Below are 21,241 nucleotides of genomic sequence, written 5' to 3'. Positions count from 1 at the left end.
GATTCTCATTTAAGTACAAAGCTTGTTTAAAGAGCTGCCAAAAATACACAAAATTTTTATTATATAAGCTCAGAATGAAAAAATGGACATGGCTATAAACAGAAAAATTTAGAAAATATAAATGACCATTAACTAAATGAAAAAATATTCAATCTTACCAATAACTAAGGAGTGAAAATGAAAATATTAACTTTTATCATCAATCAAATTGGTACAGATTTTTAAAGTTATATCATCCAATACTGGCAAGGTAATGAGTACACACTCCTATATTGTGAAAGTTTGAAATGGTTCCAATTTGGCAAAGTGTATTAAAAGCCTGAAAAAAATGTTTCTTTTGAACCAGTAATTATTCCACTTTCAGGAGTTTGTTGTATAGATTTTAAAAAAAAAAAGATATACAAAAATATTTAGGAGCTATTATAGTTACTGTATTATATAATGGGATATTCATTCACATTAGTGAAAAACTTGAAGCAACGTTTCAACATCAGAAGATCAGTTAAGTGAGCTGTATACCCTTCAACACAAAGTTCTGCAGCCATTTAAAACCCTGTTTTCAACAACATTTAATGGTATGGGCAAATTTTAATGCTATATCCATGTTAGTCCATGTTCACTACTAATCAAGCCCTCTCATACTATGGCTACACTGCTTCTTGTGTCTTTGACCTTGATTAAAACCTTCCCATGATGTCCTCTATAATCCCTGGATTCTCATCCTCTTTGATGAACCTTTATTTCCTTGACTGAAACTGTCTCTTCACCAAAGATATCCTTTCTTCTGAGGCTGCTCATGGCTTACATACTTCACATTAGGAGGACACTGTGTCTCCTCCTGATTCTAGTGTCATACACTGTGGGTAAAAGTAAAACCTCTACTCCTTTGAAGTTCTTGCTTTATATGTAACTGTTACCTTTATCCCTTTTTACTCTCATTTTATGAATCCTTTACTACTATCTCTGACACCTTGATCTCAGTTTTCCTCTCTGCTTTCTATTATGCCATCATCATCACAGATAATCCGTACAACACAATGACCTGACATTGTTTTCCTCAGTAGTAGTTATGATGGTTTCCTCTCCAAGTAGCTACCGTATCACTGTCACCCTTGTCATTATCTGTGACTGCTCCAGCTCTGAAACTATAAATCTGGACAACCAAACCAACAACAACCACTACTTTCCCACCAAATTTCACTGTATAGAAGATGTACATTATCTCATATACTTGTATTGATGAAATCAGGATACACTTTATAATCAGCAGGCATCATCTAACCGCTATTGAGCAAGAGGTATTCTTAGTAGTTGGTTCTACCTGCGTGTGTGTAAATACTAAAACAGCATCAGCACCAAAAACCTGCAGAATGAGTATCATCAAGTGTTGGTAACATAATATTTCTCAAATTATGCAATTACATAGAGATAATTTACTCTGGAGTCCTACTTGGGCTTACTACTTAACATGCCTAGTTCATTACCTACAAATACCCTCCTTATGACCATACTTAAGCTTGATGTCAGAAAGAATGATAAATTTTTTTTTTAAAGATTTTATTTATTTATTTGACAGAGAGAGATCACAAGTAGGCAGAGAGGCAGGCAGAGAGAGAGAGAGGGAAGCAGGCTTCCTGCTGAGCAGAGAGACCCATGCGGGACTCGATCCCAGGACCCTGAGATCATGACCTGAGCCGAAGGCAGTGGCTTAACCCACTGAGCCACCCAGGTGCCCCGAGAAAGAATGATAAATTTAGAAAAATGCAGTCATCAATGAATCTGAGTGAAGAAATAAGTTCAAAAAAGACTGATTGATCATGACTCCCTCATATGCATTCCTTGGAAAATCTGAACAAAATGAGTGAGAATTCACTACAATCAAGAAAACAAACAAACAACAAAAAACCTCCAGATTTGAAAAAGTTTTAGGAACCCTTAACTAATTATTTTTATTCACATTTTGCTTTTTAATATATATGTAAGAGTAACCAAAGGTAAAAATTTACATATTATTAAGTCTAAAAGAACTTTCAATATTGTATAGTAAATATATAATTAGAATTCTAACTTGTAAGAATATTATAGTTTAATTGGTGTTTTGTTAATGATGCATAAAGTAACAGTGCAACTTACAATGCTTCTGACTTCAACAGAATATATAGTTCTCCTGCTCATTTATTTCCATTATCTTTTCTTTGCTCTTACAGATGCCAGCAATCCCTTGATTTTTTTATTTTTAACTAATCTTTTTTTTTTTTAAAGATTTTATTTATTTATCAGAGGGGGGGCAGAGAGCAAGCACAGGCAGACAGAATGGCAGGCAGAGGCAGAGGGAGAAGCAGACTCCCTGCTGAGCAAGGAGCCCGATGTGGGACTCGATCCCAGGACGCTGGGATCATGACCTGAGCCGAAGGCAGCTGCTTAACCAACTGAGCCACCCAGGCGTCCCGCTATTTTTAACTAATCTTTTAAAAAAAATTTATTTGACACAGAGAGAGATCACAAGTAGGCAGAGAGAGAGGGGGAAGCAGGCTCCCTGCCCAGCAGAGAGCCCAATGTGGGGCTCGATCCCAGGACCCTGGGATCATGACCCGAGCCAAAGGCAGAGGCTTTACCCCACTAAGCCACCCAGGCGCCCCTATTTTTTAATCTTTAAAGTAGTGAATCTTCAACTACTCTTGCCAATAATCTAAACCCCCATTGCCCATCTTTTATACCTATTTGATAAACATGAGTCCTGAATCCATGCAACCACCTGCTGTTTATAGTAGGCAGCTAAACACTCCTAGAAAATATTATTTCTTAGCTTCCAACTGTAACTGGGTCCTAATGGTATTTATCAAATCTCCTCTTATACTAATCAAGTCTCTCTTTTTTTCTCTACCAACTATATTCAGGTCTCCTCTCTTTGTAAACCTCCTACACCCTGTCAACTTTCCCTACACATGACATTACCACTACCTTTAAAAATTATTATGAAAAATTATCTACAAAAAGGGTAAAAAAAATAACATAGTACCTGTGAATTCATTACTCAGACTAAGAAATGGAACATTATCAATAGAGATGAAGTCAATATATATGCGTCCCTAAGTCTCATCTTCCACCCTTTCAACCCTAAATTTTGTTTATATAATCTCCTTGTTTTTGGTTAGTTTTGCTACATATGTATTAAAGGACTTCCGGACATGGCCACCCCAAAATATGCTCCATGGGCATACTGATTATTTTGAACTGAAGACACGAAAATTCCCATGTGAAAGGTGCCTTCCCGATACCAGAAGGAAGAAACAAACTTATCACTGAACATAGGGAGTCACGGCCAAGAGAAATCGAAACACCTTGTTAAAATAACTATCTTCCTTAGTCTACACATGTATTTCACTTTCCCACAATTTCTGCTGTTCAACCTCGTATATAAGCACTTAGGTCTAGTCACTTCTTTGGGTCTTCATTATTCTAGCAAGGACTCCCATGTAAATATAAAATGAGCTTTGCTTTTCTCCTGTTATTTTGTCTTATGTCACTCCCAGTCAGAGACTCTGTGATGATGGAGGAACAGTTTACCTCCCTTATTTTAGGTCTCTAAATGATGTTAATTTTGCATGATCTGAACTTTTATACATACTTCCACTAATGAATATTTATTTGGGTTATTTCCTTTTCTTTTTCCCCCAAAGAAAGCAGCTATAAACATTGTCCCTATGTCCTGATACACATGTGTAACCATTTAGAACTGCTATGTTGTAGAACATCGATCTTTAACTTCACTAAATACTGACCAACTGTTCTCCAAAGTGGTCTAATTTCTACTCCCAACTACAGTGTATAAATTTCCATTACTTAATTCTTGTGGCCATTTTATACAGTCCATACTTTTCTGTATTTTTTTCTAAGGTTTTATTTATTTAACAGAGAGAGCAAAAGAGCATAAGCAGGAGCAGCAACTGCAGGAGAAGAAGCAAGCAGGCTCCCCACCAAGCAGGGAGCCTGATGCAGGGCTCAGTCAGCACCCTGGGATCACCACCTGAGCTGAAGGCAGACACTCCACCTTGTGAGCCACCCAGGTGCTCCTTTTTTATATTTTCTAAATGGCCTAAAGAAATATGTATTTTTTATATACCCAGGAGGTTACTATAATTAAGTAACCAGAAATTATTCTAATTTACTAAGTAACAAATTTATTAAGTAACTTTAAGATCCTACTCAGAACTGAAAGTTAATTATGCTTAGTATCTTGACTGGCTGTGGAATATAAAGTGCCACCTGCCTTCGGGTGGTCAAAGTTTCTAATTCTACACCTTCCGTCAATTAGTACTTAATGTTGCCAGGTCACTCCATGCCAACCTTCAAAGAACTAAACAAATTAAACTAATGCCCTATTTATTTATTTTTAAAGATTTTATTTATTTATTTGACAGAGAGAGAGATCGCAAGTAGGCAGAGAGGCAGGCAGAGAGAGAGGGGAGGAAGCAGGCTCCCTGCGGAGCAGAGAGCCCGATGCAGAGCTCGATCCCAGGACCCTGGGACCATGACCTGAGCCAAAGGCAGAGGCTTTAACCCACTGAGCCACCCAGGCACCCAAAATAATGCCTTTATTTAACTAAAGAACAATTAACACCAACTTAAAGCATTTATTCATTCACTTATGTACTTACTGGGCATATGCCATGTGCAATACACTATTCAAGGTACTGGCCAAAAAACAATAAACAAAAACCTTTGCCGTCAATGAACTTATAAGGGCACAAAAACAGACAAGCAAAATATATGTCAGATGTACTGCACTCTATGCAAAAAACAAACAAACAAACAAAAAAAAAAACAATCAAGAAAAGGTACAGAGACTAAGGAGCAGACTGAATTTAAAATAAGACATTCAAGGAAGGTCTCAATGAGAAAGTGTCATTTGGACCAGGACCTGCAAACAGTTAAGAAAACAAGTCACAATGAGATATAAAGAACATTTTTTCAGGCACAGAGAATTGACAAGGGCATGGCTAACATGTCCAAGGAAGTGGACATGGAACAAAGAGAATGAATGGAGACACTTACTGCAGGTATTCAGAGGGGAAATCATAGTCTGAGAGAGTCAAAGAAGTATCTATGGGGGAGGAAGATCTAAGCTAAATTTAGAAAGAAAGGTAACATAGGAAAAAAAGTTGTATTATACAAAGGAAACCCGATAAAGAAATACAATGACAGAGGGGTGCCTAGGTGGCTCAGCATCTGACTCTTGATTTCAGCTGGGTCACCCGAGGTCATGGGATCAAGCCCCACACAGGGTTTGGGCTCGGTGTGCAGTCTGCTTGGGATTGTCTCTCCCTCTTCCCCTTCCCCGACTCATGCACTCTCTCTCAAAATAAATGGAGTCTTTATTTATTTTTTTTTAAAGATTTTATTTATTTATTTGGCAGGCAGAGATCACAAGTAGTCAGAGAGGCAGGCAGAGAGACAGAGAGGAGGAAGCAGGCTCCCCGCTGAGTAGATTCCGATGCGGGGCTCGATCCCAGGACCCTGAGATCATAACCCGAGCTGAAAGCAGAGGCTTTAACCCACTGAGCCACCCAGGCACCCCTAAATGGAGTCTTAAAAAAAAAAATACAATGACATAAACATGGCAAGAAGGAAGAGATCAATATGATTAAAAGCAAATGACTTCTGTATGGGTGCTAAGAACTAAAACTGGACTCAGACTACATTATGTAAAATAGAACCCTAAATGTGATGTGAAGACAAAAAAGAATTAACTTTTTAAAACTTAATAAAAAAGTCATTTAGAAAAATGATCTGGAACCAATGTAATATGGATAACAGCGAATTAGACAAAGGGCACTGAGGTTTTAAGACTATGGCACATGGGAATGGATAAATGGGATAAACCAGGTGATGCTCTAAAAGAAACAGAACTTGGAAGCAGATGGACTGAAGGAATGCAGAAAACAGGACCAAACATGGTATTAAAGTTTCTAAGCTTGGAGACTGCAGAAATAGTAATCAGAGGTAGAATCATACATGGCCTGCAGAGATCATTTCATCCAGAGCTGTGTTTTTATTTATTATTATTTTTTAAAGATTTATTTATTTAGATTTTATTTATTTGACAGACAGAGATCACAAGTAGGCAGAGAGGCAGGCAAAGAGAGAGGAGGAAGCAGGCTCCCCGCTGAGCAGAGAGCCTGATGCGGGGTTCGATCCCAGGACCCTGGGACCATGACCCCAGCTGAAGGCAGAGGCTTTAACCCACTGAGGCATCCAGGTGTCCCCAGAGCTGTGTTTTTAGAATGATTACAGATTGGACAAAAAGTCATACTTATCCAAAAGATATGAATGTACATTTTTGATATCTTATGATAATAATTCTTCATTGAGAACTCAATTCATCTCATATATAGAACATGAGCCTCATAATTTCACTTCCTTAAAGTAAGTGGAGAACTTTCTGATTTATTGTACATTTTTTTCTAATATCTAAACATTTAGGTTTTGAAGAATAGGCAAAGAACCTAAAAATGTATTCACCTGAAACAATTCCTTAGGAAGGCAAGTTTTAAATCCATACAAATATGATAGACTATTTAATAAAACGATGCAGAAACAACTGTCTTTTGAATGAAATATTAAAACTGATTTCTTACCATACCTCATTCCTTTTAGCAAACACCAAAACACATTCTAGGCATTATTAAACATTTAAATGTAAACACAAGTTGCAAAGAATAAAATGTTTTATTAAAAAGTAAAATGACAACATAGCCATACAAAGGACTTAGAGCAACTAGGACTCTCATGTATCAGTAGTGGAAATGTAAAATGGTGCACCAACTATGGAAAAGAATTTAGCAGTTTCTTAGAGTTAAATATGCACCTACCATGCAATCCAGCCATTCCATGCCCAAGTATTCATCCAAGAGAAATGAAAGTATAGACTGTATACAAATGTTCACAGCCATTTTCCTTTTAACAGCCAAAAACTGGAAACAATCCAAATAACTAACAACAGGTGAACAGATGAACTGTGGTATACTTATACAACAGAATACTACTCAGCAACTAGAAAGAGTGGACTACTGAAACACACAGTGTGAATTAATCTCAAAGTAATTATGCTGAAAGAGGCCACCCACACCCCTCAACCAAAGTATATACTGCACGGTTCCATTTATATAAATTCCTCAAATGAAAACTATACTTGTAGAATTTAGATCAGTAGTTGCCTAGGGGTTGTAGAGGGGACCGGAAGGGGCAAGAGGGAGGAACTACAAAGGGACATAAAGAAATTTTGCAGTGTGATGGATATGTTATCTTTATTGCAGTGATAGTTCATGGTATATACTTATGTCAAAATTTAGCAAACTGTATATTATAAATAGGTGCATGTATACATCAATTATACCTCAATAAAGGTGTTTTGAAAAAGTAAAATAGCATCAGGCCATACACAAAAAACTGTAGACTTTTTATCTATAGTGGGTAATTTTAAATAAAAAACTATGTAATAATAACAATTTAAAAATAAAATGAGCTGTGGCTATTACAACACAGAAATTTGGAAGAGGAAGAAGAGAGGATTTGAACCAGTGACAGGGCTGACCAGTATTTTAGAAAATCAGTTGCAACACAGCCTCAATGAATTACCTCAGGAAGAACAAAAGGGCATATTTAGAAATTAAAGCCAAGAGCCAAAATATGTCAAACCAACTACATATAAGGACAGGTACAGAGCAAATTCAGAGACAGGAATCTAGTAGCAGAGGCAAATTATTATGCAACAGATGAACAGACTGACAAGAGACAAGCTAAAGAGCATGGTCCAAGTATACAAAGCAAATCATTCCTGGAATGCACGAAAACACTAAGATACGAGGCTGATTTTAAGAACAGAAAGCAGGGTAGCCCACATCATATGAAGCTGTGAAAATGTGTAGCCAAAACCAGGCCATAGTCAAACAGACTGCAGAACGAACAAAAGCTGTGCAAAGGAAAAGGAGCCCACAAAAAAATTCTTCTCAAAGTAAGGCGGGCTAGTCCATCTGGCTTTTATCCCTGGTTGCTCAAAGAGAAATGTCCTTAATTCCAACAAAACACCCTTAGTAGCTTCTGAAATTTTAACTTCTCTCAGAAGTGAAGATATTTTAGTTTTAACCTGAATTATATATAAATTCACTTTCATAAAGTATTGAAAAGAGCTCCTTGAAAGCAGAGATCTTATCTTATTCAAACTTCTATCAGTAGTGCCCAGTACAATGTCTTCTACATATCAGATTCTTAAATAATGATACTTAAAAGTTCTGAACAAGAACCATCAAAAAAAAAAAAAAAAAGTGCACTGAAATCTACATTATTCTTTTTCTGAATTAACACTTAATAATATTCCTAGACCGGGGCGCCTGGGTGTTGGCTCAGTTGGTTAAGCTTCGATCTTTGGCTCAAGTTGTGATCTCAGGGTCCTGGGATGGAGCCCTACATCAGGCTCCCCGCTCAGGTCCCTCTTCTGGCTGCTGGTCCCCCTGCTTGTACTGTCTCTCTCTCTCTCTAATAAATAAACAAATGAAAACAAATTATTTCTAGACCAGTTTCCTTCCATTGCCCAGGACCTCCCTTTGTTCCTTTCCTACTGTCAAGAGCATATGTGGGGGCGCCTGGGTGGCTCAGTGGGTTAAGCCACTGCCTTCGGCTCAGGTCATGATCTCAGGGTCCTGGGATCGAGTCCCGCATAGGGCTCTCTGCTCGGCAGGGAGCCTTCTTCCACTCCCCTCTGCCTGCCTTTCCGACTACTTGTGGTCTCTCTCTCTCTCTGTTAAAAAAATAAAATAAAATCTTTAAAAAAAAAAAAAAAGCATATGTGATCCTTAAATGGAAAACAGCTAGTAAAAACTTAAATTAGTAATTAGAGATAGTTAGAAAAATTAATTTGAGGACAAAAAAAAACTCATCCAATCAAAAGCCAAATATGTATAATTTTTTAAATTAGTCGTACTTTGGGTTACATTCTTGATAAGATATTAAGACAAGCTCCCCTTGAAATTGTTCTACAAGTGAGAGGTTGGATATAAGAAACAAAAAAAAAGCGGTGAAAAATCTCTTGGAAAACAAATGCTGGCTTGACTGGACAGAGGGAGGGAAGAGTAGCAACCCAGAACTAAAGAGTATATGGCACACAACTGGGGGGCTGGATGATGGCGAGCTTTTCCAAAATATCTCTCTCCAATCACCTTGGGCAAAAAAGCACAATTGCTCTGAGGTAATCTCAGAACAGCACTCCAGTTTAGGTGGGGTGGCAACCCCAATGTTCTCTCTGTTCGCTGAACAAAATTCCACGGAACCTTAATCTCAATAAAGAGCAAATCTCTGATGGAGTTAAAAGGAAGGGTTTCTTGATGGATGATGCAACTGGGAAGTCCAGATATCCTATGATCCAAAATACCGTAGGCTCTCTGCTCTGGGGTTCTTCTTCCTTTCTCCAGACAACCTGAACACTCCTTTCAAACACAGTACCAGCTAACTTAATGTGGCTGAAAATCTCAAAGGAAAATGTGTTCATGGAAAAAAATCAATCCATTGATCAAGCAAGAAAGCACTGAAGTATAAGAACTATCAAAATCTTTTTAAAGATTAAAAATACATTATATGTTAATTGAATTTAAATAATAAAATTTTAAAAAAATATTATAACAATTTAGAAAACTGTATATACATTAAAAAAAAATTAATGAGCTAGTCAGACTATAAATTTTATATGACCATAATACACATCCTCAGATATGAGAGGATGTGGGTTAATATGAAGTAGAAATTGTTTTTAAAAAAGAAACCATCTGAGGGGCGCCTGAGTGTCTCAGTCAGTTAAGCATCTGCCTTAGGCTTGGGTCATGATCCCAGCATCCTGGGATCTGGCCCGTGTAGAGGTCTCTGCCCAGTGGGGAGTCTGCTTCTCCCTTTCCCTCTGCCTGCTGCTCCTCCTGCTTATGCTCTCTCATCCTCAGTTGAATAAATGAATAAAATCTTTAAAAAAATAATAAATACATAAATAAATAAAGGTGATTTGAGATTTAATTTAAAAAAGAAACAATTTGAAATAATGTATACAGAAAACAGTTAAAATGAAAATATCAAGAGATGGGTGAATGGATTAACGGGTATAGCTGAAAAATGTTTTAGTGAGTTGGAATTATTACACTAAGAAACACTTCTGAAACATTAAGAGGAAGGGATAAGAAAGATTTTTTAAAGGTACAAAGACATGATAGAGTATTAACTTTGTAAAAACAGAAGATACAGAAGTGTATAAATTAAACTGATTCCCAGAAGTATATGAATGACTGAGAATTTTCCAGAATTAAAAAAATGCCAAATTGAACAGCTTATGAGTGCCAGAGGATAAATAAAACACACACATATACATATACATAAACAACACCTTGATACAATAAAATTTAAGAGAATCAAAGACCAAAAAAAAAAAAAAAAAAAAAAAAATCTAAGAGCTTCTAACAAGAGTAGTTTACCTAGAAAGGAATAGGATCAAAATGATATCAGATACCTCATTAGAAACACAAGATTTAAAGTAATTCTTAAAATTACTATGCAGAGTAATTTTAAAACGTTGACAGAATTTTGAACCAAAAAGTTTCCAGATAAACTATCATCAAAAGTAAAGCGATCTTAAGCACACAAAGTCTTAGAATATTTCCTACATTAAAGGCCCTCTTTGAAAATACTCATTAAAGGAACCATTGCCAACAAGAATGATGTTATAAAAGATACATGAAAGTGAATAAATACGGGCACCTAGGTGGCTCACTTGGTTAAGCGTCTGTCCTTGGCTCAGGTCATGATCCCAAAGTCCTAGGACTGAGCTTAGCATTGGGCTCTTTGCTCAGTGGGGAGCCTGCTTCTCCCCAACCCCCTTGCAATGTTTGTGCTCTGTCAAATAAATAAAATCTTTAAAAAAAAAAAAAAGTGAACAAATAATTTAGTAAAACTTACTATTACCTTCAAAAAGGAACAAAACATATAACCAAAACATTCTAGAGCCAAAAATCTAGGGAAGCTCTGTATAACAGAACTTTCTGGGATAACTAAAGTGTTCTACCTTTATCTGTGTTGTCCAATATGGTAGCCATTAGTCACATGTGGCTATGGATAACATGAATGTGGCTAGTGTGACTGAGGAACTTTTAAATTTTAAGCTTAAAGTTAAACCCTCTACAACTAGTGGGTGCTATATAGGATAGCATGGATCTTAGCATGTTCCAACAAAACTTTACTTAAAAACCGGTTGCTGGCACATAGGCCATAGTTTGCCAACATCTCACCTACTAGGTGATATAAATATAGTGATGAGAAAAGGACACCAAACTTTGCCACAGTACTTGCTAAAGGGAGAATGGTGATGTAGATAAAAATACTTAAAACAAACAAACAAACAAACAAAAAAACACCCATAAATGAAAGTCTGGACTTATCTGGGCAATGACCAAAAATATTTTTCTTTTTTAAAAAATTTTTTATTACTGAAGAACAGTTGACGCAGAACATTGTTTTAGTTTTAGGTGCAGAACAGTGATTCAACAATTCTTTATGTTACATTACACTCACCCTGGTAAGTGTCGTTACCACCTGTTACCATACAATGACCAAAATTCTAACTAAAACAGAGCAAAATGGGGAGCTTTCAAACTGAAAAAACAAAAAACAAAAAACAAAAACAAAAATGAAAATTCAATCTATTAAATGGGAAAAGGAAAAAAGCCAAGAAGTATGGTAAATAAAAAATATAATATAACATGACAGGAAAGTTCTAATACAATGTTCCAATACATACATGTAAATGAGTTAAACTCACTGATCTAAAGGAAGATTCTTAAGATTGGATTTTTAAAAGATGTAGTAATGGGCGCCTGGGTGGCTCAGTGGGTTAAGCCTCTGCCTTCAGCTCAGGTCATGGTCTCAGGGTCCTGGGACAGAGGCCCACAAGGGGCTGTCTGCTCAGCAGGGAGCCTGCTTCCCCGTCTCTGCCTGCCTCTCTGCCTACTTGTGATTTCTGTCAAAAAAAATAACAGGAAAAAAAAAAAAGACGTAGGAATAGGAGATCAATAGGGATAGCCTAAGTCCAAAAAGGTACAGAAACGCTGAAAATAAATGGCTGGGAAATACGAAGGACAACTGTGAACCAAGAGCTTCACAGTAATTAGAAAATTAAAAAAAAACAAAGCACAAAATAGAAAGCAAAAACAAATATAAAGGGGCGCCTGGGTGGCTCAGTGGGTTAAGCCTCTGCCTTCGGCTCAGGTCATGATCTTGGGTCCTGGGATCAAGTCCCGCATCAGGCTCCCTGCTCAACAGGGAGCCTGCTTCCTCCTCTCTCTCTCTGCCTGCCTCTCTGCCTACTTGTGGTCTCTCTCTATCAAATAAATAAATAAAATCTTTAAAAATATATATAAAGGAAAAGTAGGGTACTGTATTATATATTGAAGGAAAAACAGATTAAGAACTGGCAAACATAAACATTTATGCTTTTACAATGAATAAAACACCAAGACAATTCAACGGGGGAAAGAATAGTCTTCTTAATAAATAGTGCTGAAACAACTAGATACCCACATGCAAAAGAATGAAGTTGGGTACTTACCTCACACCATATAGAAAAAACTCAAATGGATCATAACATAAAAGTAAGCACTAAAACTACAAAACTTAGAAAACACAGGAATAAATCTTTGTGATCACGGCTACATACTACATGACAAAATTTGTAACTTACCAAACCAAGAGTACAAGCAACAATCGAAAAAAAGGCACAAATTACATTTCAACAAAATTAGAAATAACTATTTCAGAGGACAGCATCAAGAAAGTGAAAGCCCACTGAACAGAAGAAAATATTTGGAAATCATATATATGGTAAGGGATTTGTATCCTGAATAAATAGTTCTTACAATTCAACAATAAAGACCAATTTAAAAATGAACAATGGACTTGCAAACTTGGATAGACAATTCTCCAAAGATATATAAATGGCCAACAAGCACTTGAGAAGATGCTCAGTATCATTAAGTCATTAAAGAAATACAAATCAAAACCATTATGAGATGTCATTTCACACCCAGCAGAATGACTGAAATAAAAAATATTAAGTGTTGATGAGTCATGGAGAAAATGGAATCCTTAAATGTTGCTGGTGGAACTGTAAAATGGTGTAGCAACTTTGGAAAATAGTCTGGTAGTACTTCAAAAGGTAAACACAGAGCCACATAAAACCCAGCAGTTCCATTCCTAGGCATATACTCAAGAAAAATGAAAACATCTCTATAAAAAAGCCTATACATGAATGTTCATAGCAGCATTATTCTTAATAACCAAAAAATGGAAACAACCCAAATGCCCATCAAGATGAATGGGTAAACGAAATATGGTATGTATATCCATACAATAGAGTATCATTTGGCCATAAGAAGGAATGAAGTATTGATAAAGGCTACAACACAGATGAACCTGAAAGCATTATGCTATGTGAAAGAAGCCATGTTTTGTGACTGCAAAGGCCACATATTATATGATTCCACTTACTTGAAACCCACTGAATAAGAGACAGAAAGTCAATAAGTAGTTTCCAGGGTTTGGGGAAAGGGAGAGAGGGGAGTGACTGCTAATGGGCACAAGTGTCTTTTTGGGCTTTTTAAAAAAGACTGTTCTGGGGCGCCTGGGTGGCTCAGTGGGTTAAGCCGCTGCCTTCAGCTCAGGTCATGATCTCAGGGTCCTGGGATCGAGTCCTGCATCGGGCTCTCTGCTCAGCAGGGAGCCTGCTTCCTCCTCTCTCTCTGCCTGCCTCTCTGCCTACTTGTAATCTCTCTCTGTCAAATAAATAAATAAATCTTAAAAAAAAAAAAAAAAGACTGTTCTAAAATTAGGTAATAATAATGACTGCACAACTCTGTGGATATATTAAAAACCATTGCATTTTATGGCATGTGAATTTCTTTGCAATAATGTTACAAACACATACACACAAAGCAACAACAATTTTAGAGAGACATCAACAATTTTAGATGGCAATTTTAACTTACTCTTCTCTGAAACTAACAGAACAGGAAAAGATTAATTATAGAAAATACAAGTAAGTTCAAACTAACAAATATATAGACAACTCACATACTATGAAAAATAAACATGCTTTTCAAAGACATAAGGAGCAAAAACTATGTGCTGGCCACAAAGCAAACACCATATAATGGATGTTCTTTGGTTTTAACAATAAAACTAGAAATCCATAACAACAAAAGCAACCAAAAACAAACAAAAAACAACCTCCACCCATATGTCTAGAAACTCAAAAACCATAGTTCTAAATCCTCAGGTCAAAGAAGAAATTATAAAGGAAATTACAGGATAATTAGATAAGTACAACAATAAAAATACCATGTAACAAAGTTTGTGAGACAACTAAAACAATATTTTAAAAAACTATAGATTTATGTGCTTATATAAGAAATATCAAAGTTCAACTCAAGTTGATAAAGTATCTATAGGGGCGCCTGGGTGGCTCAGTGGGTTGAGCCCCTGCCTTCGGCTCAGGTCATGATCTCAGGGTCCTGGGATCGAGTCCCGCATCGGGCTCTCTGCTCAGCAGAGAGCCTGCTTCCCTCTCTCTCTCTCTCTGCCTGCCTCTCCATCTACTTGTGATTTCTCTCTGTCAAATAAATAAATAAAATCTTTAAAAAAAAAAAAAAAAAGAAAAAAGAAAAAGTATCTATAGAATAACTCAAAAGAACAAAGGAAACAAAGATATGGGCAGAAATCAAACAGAGAAGAAATAAAATGGAAAGATGAATAAAATCAAATGCTGATTCTTTGAAAAGATTAGTAAGCAGACAAACTTCTGGCAAGACCATCAAGAAAAGTGAAGAGATACAGGTGATGATAGATGAGATTTAAAAGTACTATCATAATACTATAATATTTACGTTTACAATATTACATTACAAAAGGTCATAAATACTTAAATAAGATCTTTAAAAAAAAAAAAAATCCTGTAAAGACCAATAACCACAAAGACATTGTCTCCCAAACAGCCATAAACCCTCATAGTTATAGAAGCTGAATTCTCCTAAAAATTTCAAGGAGCAAATAATTCATTTTCTACAATTTGTTACAGATAATAGAATACAAAGAGAAATACCTAAAATGCTTTATATGGCTGACATCATTTTGATTTCAAAACCAGATAATAGTAAGAAAAGAACAGATAGCTGTTTGTGTTTTCTTAGAATTTTTGTCTACTTGGCATCCATCCACCAGAAGGCCAATAACATTAACTGTATGTTCTTATTTCCTGTATTCTTGATGCTCTAGCATTTGTGACCTCGCTGACTAGGGAGAAACTACCTCTCCCAGGGTTGGTCAATTCCTGAGAGATAGCCAAGGTTAGTCCAAGAATGTATTTTTCCTATGTAAACTGAAGAGCCCAAACTTCAAATCATCTCCTTTACCTGTATGTTCTACTTCAGGAGGCATTATTCCTCTGCCCTAAGCACTAAAGGTCAGATATTAGCAATTGGAGAGCACCTCCAATTTTTGCTATCTTGGCTATCTCTCTTTAAGTCCAGAGCCTGCCAACATTATTCAAACTAGCCAATTCTAGTGTTTCCCCCTTCCTTGCCTTACCCCTTGCTCTTGCTTTTGCTTCCTGACTACATCTGGTACTTCCCATGTCCTTGAGTGGAGTAGCATGCTCCCTTCTCTTGTGAACAGTAATAATCTTTCAATGCATTCTCTCCATGTCAGTGTCACCCCCATAAATTAAAATCTGCAGGCACATTTTCAGTTAATAACTAAAGCCCATTTCATTTATGAACATTAGATGTCTGAAAATCCTAAATGATGAATTAGTGAATTGAATCTGTTAGTATATTAAAAATAACACATACTGTTCAAAAACAATTAACACAAAAAATTCAAGAATGGGGGCACCTGGGTGGCGCCTTGGGCTCAGGTCATGATTCTAGGGTCCTGGGATCGAGCCCCGCATCAGGCTCCCCGCTTGGCAGGAAGCCTGCTTCTCTCTCTCCCATTCTCTCTGCTTGTGTTCCCTCTCTCACTGTCTCTCTCTCTCTCTCTCTCTGTGTCAAATAAATTTTAAAAATCTTTGACAAAAAAAAGAAATTCAAAAATGGTTTAATATTTGAAAATCTATCAATGTAATCACATTATGGACTACAGGAGAAAATGAGTATTTCAATAGATTCAGGGAAAAGGCATCCGATAGTTTTGTTTTTTTTTTTTAAAGATTTTATTTATTTATTTGACAGACAGAGATCACAAGTAGGCAGAGAGGCAGGCAGAGAGAGAGAGAGAGCGAGAGAGCCCGATGCAGGGCTCGATCCCAGGACCCTGAGATCATGACCTGAGCCGAAGGCAGCAGCCCAAACCACTGAGCCACCCAGGCGCCCCAGGCATCTGATAGTTTTAACGATTTATTAAAAAATTGCCAGTAAACTATGAACAGAAGGAAAAATTCCTGAACTTGATAAAGTCTACATACTAAAAGCTAATATACATCAAACTTAATGGAAAACTTCAGGATCATTCCATTTAAGATATAGATAAGAAAAGATGCCCATTGAGGCTTTGTTCAACATATTACTGGAGGATATGGCTAATATAATAAAACGGGGGGAAGGGGGAAAAAAACCAAGGAATAAGGATTAGAAGAGACGAAGCAGATGGTGTAGACAAATTATCATCATAAATGAGTTTAGAAAGACTTCCAAATACAAGAAATCAACTTAAAAAAATCAATAACGTTGCTCTGTACCAGAATAGTCATATGGAAAATAAAGTACCACTCAAAATAGTTATATGGACTATCTAGGAATTAACTTGAAGATAGGGTAGAGGACATTGATGGGTGAAAAATCACCTCAGAAAAATGTCTACATGAAGAACTATACCACATTTACCGGTAGTTCCTTAAAGATTAGTCTATAAACCCAAGACAGTTCCAGTATAAATCAGGAAGGTTTTGTTCTAGTTTTCAAGAAATTTCACAAACTTATTCTAAAACGTCTATATAATAAATGTCTAAAAATAATTCAATCAAATTTAAAGAGACGTATAAAGGGACTCACCCTACTAGATAGTATGATTTACTACTAAGACATAATAAAAAACTGTCTAACTGCCATAGCAAAAATAATAAACAAGAGAGCTTAGCAGATTTATGAATATATGGTAACTTGACATGATAAAAGTGGCCAATAAATCAGAAGGAAAAGCATGCATTATTTACAGATGGTACTGGCAAACACCTGTGCCAATCTAAAGAAAAATAATGTTGGATCCCTACCTCACATGTATAAAGGTGAACTCAACATGACCTATATATAAAAGGTATTACAAAGCCAATAGTAGAGAGGAGAACATCTTGGAGAACAGCTTCAGAGCAGCAAATATCTACTTAGACAAGACTTCTAAAGCAGAAACTATATAGGGGAAATTGATTTGACTATATTTAAGAGCGAATTTATGCTCCATAAAGGACACATTATAGTCAACTCTAAGCTTAATAACAAGTTAGCACTCTAATACTGGACTTGAGTTTATATATCTCTTTAATAACTGTTTCATGAGGCAATTCAGTTTGGCAAGACCACTGTTTAGTACACATGGTCATTCAGAAACCTAAGCTCTTTCTGGCTTGCTGCTCTGCTATTTGCTAGGGTATGGAGAAAGTTAGGTCATGGCCTAAAATAACAAACCTATCCATCTTCCAATCTATAACAAGGAAAAAAAGACCACATAATTTCTTTTGAGCTATTGAAGTAGAAATGCACATAACACTTTTGCCCATATCTGATTGACAAAATTAGTCACATGGCCTCAATTTAGCTAATGATAAAGTTAAAAAATATAATCCCTAATTGAGCAGCTATGTGTCCAGCTTAAACTGTCTGTAAAGCTAAGAATAGACTTTGGTGAATTATTAGCAGTCTTCACCATAAGGACACAAAAAGTGTAACAGACTTACGTCTAAAACAACAAGGGATTAATATCTAAAATATATAAGGGACTCTTACAAATCATTAAAAAATAGAGACAGGAAATACAGAGAAGTGGTCAGTGGACATGAATGAGAAACTTGAAGAATAAGGAATGCCTAACAAACACATGAAGAGATAACTCAGCTTCATAAAAATCAATGAAGTACAAAATAAACAACTAAGAATTGGAAAAACTATAAGGTGTTGATGAGTAAATGGATAAATAGTGACCACCAACAAAATGAAATTGAATGTAAACTGGTATATGTATTCCAGAAACCAATTTGCCATGCTCTCTCTAATCCTAATCTTCTTCCTTAGTGAAAAATTCATTTATATACTCCCCAGTTCAGAAATCTCACTCCTGGATATATTCCCCAAAGAAACTCTTTTGTGGGACAGGTATGAGAATGTCTTTTTCTTTACAGTATTGTTGTGGTAGGAGGAACACAGGGTAATTTAAATGTTTATTTCTTAAGGGAATAGGATCAGATAAAGTTGATATATATATATACACACACATATATAAAAGATCTGTAATACAATGGTATTTACATATATAAAACATACTCAAAACAACACAATATAAAAGGACACATCCTCAAGCATACCTATCAAATCAGGGTATGTTTGAAGGGGAATGGAAGAGGGGATTAGGGATGAAGAGGAAAACTAATCAACAGGAAAAGAGCCTTATCAGGCTGATAATGTAATTGTACCCCAAAATGAGGACTATGACTAAATTCCCTGCATGTTTAAAAAGTTTACTCAGTAAGTAACAGTTCTTTCCATTGCTAAAGAGATGTCTCAGTTCCAGAAAGACAAACACACACAGACATAAAAATATGAAAGATGCAGTTCTGAAATAATCTTGTTTTTGTATGACAATTTGTCTATGATGAAAAGACAGCAAGAAGTGGGAGAAGCATAAAAGGAGTGCTTAAAGGAGTGTAATTTTAGACTGCTCATAAAAAAAGGTATAGTTCTTTAACACTGTGCAAGATACAGAGTTAAGGAAAACAAACCCAGAACATGGTTTTTAATATCCTATGCTGCATCAAAAAGTTGAAGAAAACATTTTATAAGATTTAGTGAAAACATATTTACTATAATTAATGACCTCTTCCTATTATTGCTTGACTCACTAATAAAAGGAAAAACTACAATTTATTCCACTAGAAACACAAACTTATTTTCCAAAGGGACATTAACTATGTTGGTAATAACTAGCACACTTATAATCAACTCAAGGTTGTGGGGCACCTGGGTGGCTCAGTCGTTTAGCATCTGCCTTCAGCCAGGGTCATGATCCCAGGATCCTGCTCAGCAGGAAGCCTGCTTCTCCCTCTCCCACTCCCCCTGCTTGTGTTCCCTCCCTCGCTGTGTCTCTGTCAAATAAATAAAGTAAGTCAAGGTCTTGTTGCCCCCACACAGGCCGATTTTAATGAAATACACTTGGCAATTTTTTTTTAAAGACAAGCAACAGTTTGGCACCTAATATATAATCACAATGACCAAGTCAGGTGTGCAGCATCCCCAGTACAGACTTTATTAGAGTTCAGTTATAAATACACAATCTCTTGACACTGAAGATGTAGTTCTTGCAGATAAAGCCCAAAGGCAGGAAATGAATCTTCTCCCCAAAGCTACTTCTTATCTTTAAAGTAACCTCAAATTATTACTAAACTAATAAAGTAATTTTGTTCCAGAAAGTGATCTGATCTATTTTATTTTCAGCTTTTGATAAATTCAAGAATGAGATGGAGGATTATTACTTTTTGTCTCACTATACACACTGAAACACAACATGAAAATAAAGGAAAACAAATTTTAAATGATTTTTTTATGGTAAAGTTGGAATAGGCGACAGCAAAGCCTGCCAATAGATGAGGAAGATGGGTATGGTTTTAGAAAAATAAAAAGCTAATTTTGTTATTTAACAGCATATTTGGAAGTAAAGCCTTTATTATCTTCTAATTAGAAACTATTAAAAAATGAGTAAAAAAGGTACAATAAGATTGCGAACAATCAAACATAATTCAAAAATATAACTATGGTTATTACTTCCTTCTTAATGGAATTTTTTTCTAATACGATGGCTCTTCCCTAATGGCCACAACCCAACATGAAGATCAAGATTCTATTAAAAAAGCAGGCTACCAAAATTATGACTGTCAAACACAACCTAACATGGAGATAGCACAAGAAAATTTCAGATGACCAATGATTAATGATGATTTAGTTTTACTGCACACACAGAAGATGCCAGTTTCATTGTAGCAATCTGGGCACCATTCATTACACTTCCATTCTATGCCATGCACTGTAGTAGGCATTTAATATCATAGCAATACAGGTACTATTTATTACCCAGCTACTCTACGCCCCACACTGTACTAGGTATTTGAGGTATGCTCTCTCTAATCCTTAAAATAAACTTTTGGATCATATTATAAAATAGAAAGTTTGTTGTTGTTGTTGTTTTTAATGTGGAACTGAAACTGAGAGATTAAACAATCTGCCCAAGATCTTAAGCTAGGAAAACAATGCAAGCTTCTGTTTAAGGTGGCAAATTAATACATGCTGCAGCCTCCTTCTCCTGCTTCTTCTCCTGCTAATCCAAACCCTCAAAATGACAGGAAATCCACAATTATGCCAGAAAACAAGAAGGTGTACTTTTAATGTCCTGGAAACCTGAGGAAGATATAAGGCAAGAAACCAAACTGCCCACAGAGACTGAATGCTAGAAAAGGTGGGAACAGTTCCCAGGGTGCTACAAATTCTGAGGTAAGGGAGAGAAAATAGGAAAAGACAGAAGACAGATTAACTGCAGTTTCTGCATTAAAAGCAGCAATACGGGTAGATCTCTATATACTGCCTTTTTTGGAAAAGGCAAATAACAGAGATTTCATTTCTGCCCTTAGTTGGAAAGGGTGAACACAGAAACTTGAGTAAGCCTGGTAAAATTTTAGAATACCAAGGATAAATAAAGAGAAAAATCCTAAAACATATGAGAAAGGAAGTTGAGAAAGTGGATTACTCACAAAGAATTAGACAGATACCACACACTACTATTTGCAAAGAGTGGATATAAAAATAAAACAAAGTATGATACTTTAAAGTTTCTATATGTAACCAAACTATCTTTAAAAAAAAAAAAGATTTTATTTATTTATTTATCAGAGGAAAAATAGAGAGCG

At 36.1% G+C, this 21,241-nt stretch overlaps 1 protein-coding gene and 1 pseudogene across 3 annotated transcripts in view; one reads left to right on the top strand and one right to left on the bottom strand.

Annotated features, from left to right (window-relative positions):
* The window catches only part of NSRP1 (nuclear speckle splicing regulatory protein 1), a 59,326-nt gene that overhangs the window by 19,636 nt on the left and 18,449 nt on the right, over positions 1-21,241 (bottom strand). The gene's annotated exons all lie outside the window — the stretch shown is intronic.
* LOC123389234 lies at positions 1,809-1,889 on the top strand (annotated as a pseudogene).

This window comes from Mustela putorius, unplaced genomic scaffold (genome assembly GCF_011764305.1).
Source record: "Mustela putorius furo isolate JIRA1106 unplaced genomic scaffold, ASM1176430v1.1 tig00003962_pilon_pilon_pilon, whole genome shotgun sequence".
Classification (NCBI taxonomy): Eukaryota; Metazoa; Chordata; class Mammalia; order Carnivora; family Mustelidae; genus Mustela; species Mustela putorius.
The sequence above is the reverse complement of the archived record's forward strand: the minus strand, read 5'-3'. Positions and strand labels throughout refer to the sequence as shown.